The following is a 6,349-nucleotide window of genomic DNA, read 5'->3' as shown; positions in this document are numbered from 1 at the left end:
TTTAATGGCAAATACAACCGTAACAGTATGCCAAAAATCATTATAAAATATATCATTATCTTAATATAGAGAATCTAACTATGATGTAATTTTCTTTTGACTCTTCAACCCTGTCAAAGGCTCTGCTTTAGAAGATAGAAATGCTTTCCTCTTGGTGTCCTGGCTCCTATTCCAGGGACCTGTCATTGACCCCAGAGAAATTACATGCTGAATTTTAGGCTCCTTCATCTGCAGTTTTCCTCCCTTTCAGTGATCTTGGCTTATCAAGCTATGGATGTCTCCAGTTTCTTAACCCTACACTATCACACTCTCTTCAGAATGCATACACCAGGAACCAGCCTTTCTCTGAGGAAAATTTTTGAGTTACCCGACCATGGATAAATGCTCCTCTTAGTAACTAATTACTCACACAATGAATTGGTAAAGGGTTTAGATGACTTAAATAGCATAGTTTACACATTTGACAGTTGATAAGCTCAATCTTAAAGCCATGGTTGAAGAATTAATGTTCTTTCTAAGCCTTCTTTTGTAAAAATCTGTCATGTGCTATAATATAAAATGAATTCTGAGATGGTTTATATGGACTGTTGACAGGACCTAGAATCACCTGTGAGGGGTTTTGTAGATTGGGTTAGCCTCTGTGCTTATCTGTGAGGGATTATCTCCATTAGGTTAATTAAGATGGGACAGACCCACCTTAACTGTAGATCGTACCATTCCTGGACTATATAAAAAGGTCACTGCTCCATTTCCTTCATGTGGACTGAATGTGACTGGTTGCATTGAAATTTTGTCACCTTTCTTTCCCACCATGATGGACTGAAACCTAAAGCTGAAAGCTGAAACAAGCCCTTCCCCAACTTAGCTGATATTTGTCAGGTATTTTGTCTCAGTAACTAGAAAATAACAGATGCAGAATCCCAATATATGTCAATGACATATATTTATAAAGGCGACATATAATTAAATAATATAGTAAAGATAAGAATGAATAGAAATACAGATGAAAAGAATAAACAGAAAAACATATGTGGAAGTTTAGAAATATGCTTCAAAGTGATTAATTAGTCAAAGAAAAATTATAATGCAAAGGAAAATGTACTTAGAATTGGATACTAATGAAAACCTTCTGCTCACAATTTGCATAATGATATTAAAGCAGCACTTTGCAGATTTATGATTTAAAAGCTAAGAGCAAAAAAATACGAAAATCTAAAAATAATTAGCTCAACGTCCAACTTCAGACATTATGAAACCATATAAATTGCAACAAGAAAGAAGGAAATTGTAAACATATGAGCAGAACTGAACAAAAGAGAACTGTGCAATTATAAGGAGTAAAGCCAATACTTGAGTATTTTAAAAGGCTAAAATAATAAGCTTAACTCATGGGTAACTGACTACCAAAAAAAGATTACAGTTAAATGATTTTAGTAAAATGTGTGTTTAAAATAACTGCATATAATAGGTTTTAAAAATGAGAAGTATTTTAAATTACCATGTACTATTTGTGAACATATGCAAATACTTTTTAAATGTAAAGCACAGAAAAGACTGATTCATGAAAAATTAAGAACTGAAGTAATTCATAACCCCTAACCAAGTTGATTCAATAATTCAAGGAAGGCAATTCATATCCCATGTAATAATCAAATATAAATTCTGGAATATAATTCACCCTTAAACAGATAATTCTAACAAATGAAAGAATATGATGAACATTAAGGCTATTTTGCTAAATGACATAAACCTATCAAAAACATGACGTTTTATTCAATATCTATGAAGAATTTAGGGTGGTCAAACTCATAGAAATAACTCATGGAAATAAAAAATTAGGATGGTTTGTTAAAGATATGGAGTAGAAGGAAATGGAGCTGTGTTGAGTGAATTCAGTTTTTCATGATGAAAAAGTTCTGAATATGGAACACACAAAAATGTCAATATACTTAACAATGCTGAAGTGGACATTAGCAAGTAAATTAGATGTCATTATAGCCAAGATATGGAAACAATTCAAATGACTGTTGATAGGCAAAATGTATACAAATATAGTATATCCATAGATGGAATAATATTCAACTGTAGAACAGACAATACTAAACTGGTTATGGCTATTCATGCCTTTAATCTGAGCACTCTTGAAGTTGGGACAGAAGGAGCTCTGTGAGTCTGGGGCCAGGCTGGGCTACAGAGTAAGTTCCAGGTCAGCTCTTCCTCAAAAACAGTGACCATATAAATGAATGAAAAGGACTTTATGCTATGTGAACTGAGCTGAGGACAGAAGCACCAAGTCTCCTCTAAACACCGAATCTAAAAGACTCATGGAAGTAGACAGTAGAAAGGTGGTGACCAGAGGCTGGGGTGCAGGCTGAGGTGCAAACATGGAAAGAGGAGATATGGATCTAATGACATAAGGTCCCACTGACACAGTAGGAATGAATTTAGGTCTATTGAATTGCATGGTGACTGTAGTTGATGAACATATATTTTATATTTCAAAGCTACTAACAAAATAGATTTTATTTATTTGTGTCATTTTTTAAAAAATGTAGATTTAGTCTCACTCTACATTCCCCAGCTGTCTTAGAACTCACTATGTAGCCTAGGTTGGCCTTGAACTCCCAGCAATCTTTCTGCCTCAACCATCCATTATCTAGGAGTGCAGACATGATTCACCACACATTGATGAAGTAGATGTTTTCTCACATAGAGAAATTCCCAATATGTAGAATAATCAATTAACTGTATATGTATTATAGTAATAATTAATACATTAATAATAATTAACTGCATGTGAGCATCACACTGGACTGCCATAGGTATAATAATTTCTTGATAATTAAAATAAAAGCTAAAAAATAATTAAGATGCTAAGTTATTTCTATGAATTTCATGAAAACCAAATTTCTTTTAAACAAGGAGGTAAAAAAAAAAAAAAGACAGAAAATGGGGTGAGACAGGACTTGGAATTCCACAGAAGAAGCGTGGCTTGAAGAGTGTCCAGATGTATGAAATCATATTAAAGGATGCCCAGTGTCGATAATGATGAGGGACCTAAATGTAAACCACTATTAAAAAGCATTTCCACCCTGAAGACTGGAAGGAATTAAAAGCTGAGCTGTGGGGCTGGAGGGATGGCTTAGTGGTTAAGGTGCATGCCTGCAAAGCCTAAGGACCCAGGTTTGATTATCCAGGTCCCACATAAGCCAGATGCACATGGTGACACATGTGTCTGGAGTTCATTTGCAATGGCTAGAGGCTCTGACACACACACACACACACACTCTCTCTCATAAATAAATAAATAGATAAATAAATAAATAGATTAAATAAATAAATAAATAAATAAATAAATAAATAAATAAATAAATAAATCTGAGCTGTGCGTCCAAACAAGTTGGAGATAGCTCACCCATGTGCTGCTTCCTCCTTACTCCTTCTATAGTCCTCGTGAGGTAGAGACCTGGAGACTGGCAGGAGCTCCATTGGCTGAGAGATCTTCATCACCTCCTGCACAACAGTTTCTTCAGCTTCTTTCTACCCTCAGCAGATGATGAGACCTTGTAGAGAGTCAGGTTAGCAAATACCAGTGCTCAAAAGCCTCTTTCCTCAACCTGGAGGTTCGGTCATATTAAGAGGCATAGCAACAACAGTAATATGTCACTATTTCAATAAGAATAATCATAATAAAAGTTAATTACCTTTTTACCAGGCATTGGCAAAATAAAAGACACAAACCTTGCTTGTAGAATTTAAAACTGGGCAAATCACTTTGGAAAACTATGTGGTAATTTATTCAGTTTTAATTTTTATATATTCTCAAACCTAGTTATTTCATTTGTAGATAATAACTTAGGCAAATCATTGCACATGTTCATCAAAAATATATTAGAATGTTCATTGCACAATTGTTCATTATGGAAAAATTAGTAGATGCATGAATAGATATAAGAAGCAGCTCAAATGTGTAACGTTAAAATTAATGAATAAATTAAAGTACTTTTGATGACATGCTAATGAAAACTAATGATCTAAAGCTACATGTACCGATATGACTTCCAGAACATCATTTGAGTAACAGAAAATAAAACCATTAAAGAAAAACATGTATTATTCCATTTATTCAAATACCAGCAACAGAAAAAAACAATGTTCTATTTAGGGTTACATAATTGATAAGCATGAAAAGAAAAACAAAACAATAATCAACACAATCTGGGACAATAGAAAGTGGGATATATTATTGAGATTGGCATATATTGAAGATATAATTTCTTGGTATTCTTTCATCATTCAACTGTGCATATAACTTACCAAGATTTTTCCATTCCTTTTTCTTAGTTTTTAATTTTTTTGTTTGTTTATTTAATTATTTATTTGAGAGCCACAGACAAAGAAAGAGGCAGAGAGAGAGAGAGAGAGAGAGAGAGAGAGAGGAAGAGAATGGGTGTGCCAAGGCTTCCAGCCACTGCAAATGAACTCCAGACATGTGCGCCCCCTTGTACATCTGGCTAACGTGGGTCCTGGGGAATCGAGCCTCAAACCAGGTCCTTAGGCTTCACATGCAAGCACTTAACCACTAAGACATCTCTCCAGCCTGACTTTTCCATTTTTAAAAATATTTTTATTTATTTTTGTCCAAGAGAGACAGAATGGGCCACCAGGGCCTCTAGCCACTGCAAATGAATTCCAGACCACCTTTCACCACCTTGTACATACAACTTTTACGTGAGTACTGGGGTGTTGGGCCTTGAAAGGCGTGGACGTGTGGCCTAATGGAACTTCCTGAGCCTAGCTAAACGGTGACCTGCCTCGGGCCAGCTACACCTAATGGCTCTGGCCTGCTACTTCCACATAGGAGTTGGAATTCCTATGCGCACTTGGGACCAATCATTTCAAAAGTGGTGATATGTTATTGGCCCTTACACCTCATCCTTTCCTGAGATCCCCGCCTTCGTTCCCAACATTATATAGGCAGTCGCCTGTAACAATAAAGCAAGTTCCTGCTTTGACAAGACTCCTGACTCATTGTGGTTTTTCTCCTGTAGCTAGGAGAGGTTCTGAGTTGTCGGACATTCACCCTCTTCCTCAACCCCTTGGGAGGAACCAGCAGGCCTGGTCCTTCCTCAGCACTATGTGTGTGGGGGGGAGCCTGGCACTGGGGAATCAAACCTGAGTCCTTAGGCTTCTCAGGGAAGCACCTGAACCATGAAGCCATCTCTCCAGCCTGTTTTTTCCCCATTTTTATTGAGTTGTTTGTTCTTTTATTGCTATTTTTGTTCTTTACATATCCTGGGTACATTCCTCTGTCAGATATGCATTTTGCAAATATTTTTATCTACTGTGTGGCCTGTTATTTTTGTCACTGGAGTTCTTTTTCTATAATCTGTATTGGCATCTACTTATTTTTCCAACATGTGAAATTTCAATTTTCTGTGTCCCTTTCTTAATTTCATCAGTATTTATAACTGACAAAATTTTGGCATTCTTTATTCAAGTTTACTGTTATTTTCTATTTGCTATTTTCACTAGGTTTTCTATTTTTCTTTCTTTCTTTTTTTTGAGGTAGGGTCTCATTCTAGCTCAGGCTAACCTGGAATTCACTTTGCTGTCTCTGGTAGCTCTTGAACTTTCAGTGATCCTCCTACCTCTATCTCCTGAGTGCCGGGATTAAAGGCATGTGACAATATGCCTGGCTGTATTTCTTTTTTAAAGAAGGTTTTATTTATATGCTTTCAGGGACAGAGATAAAAAAAGAGAGACAGAGGAAAAGAGCGAGTATGTGTGTGTGTGAGAGAGAGAGATAATGGGCACGTCGGGGCTTATAGAGACTGTAAACAAACTCCAGATGCATGTGCCACTATGTGCATCTGCCTGTATACTGGGTACTGGGGAATTGAACCTGGGTCCTTGGGCTTTGCAGTCAAGTGTGTTAACTGCTAAGCCATCTCTCCAGTCCCTTATGCATTTCTACTTCCTTCCATTTGAGATATCTGCTTATAAAATGTTAATTTTTTGGTACAGCTTTACAGTCTAATATAAATATTTAAGTTGAAAATTATTCTGTAAGCATAGACTTGGCTACATCTTACATATTTTATATGTTAATTTTTGTAGTTAGTTAAGCTAAAACCTTTATTATCTTTCATTACATTTATATTGACATGTGGGTTATAGATAATTATATTACTCAAGTTACTAATAATATTTGAGAGGTTTAGTTATCTTCTGTTTATTGGTTGCTAAATTACTTCTGTATATCCATTTACTGGATTTTTTTGAGTGCTTGAGGCTTGATATATTTTCTGTGTTCCTGTCTACTTGAAATAAATGAGCATGCAGCCTG

This window comes from Jaculus jaculus, chromosome 1 (assembly GCF_020740685.1).
Source record: "Jaculus jaculus isolate mJacJac1 chromosome 1, mJacJac1.mat.Y.cur, whole genome shotgun sequence".
Classification (NCBI taxonomy): domain Eukaryota; kingdom Metazoa; phylum Chordata; class Mammalia; order Rodentia; family Dipodidae; genus Jaculus; species Jaculus jaculus.
Note: the sequence above shows the minus strand (reverse complement) of the source record.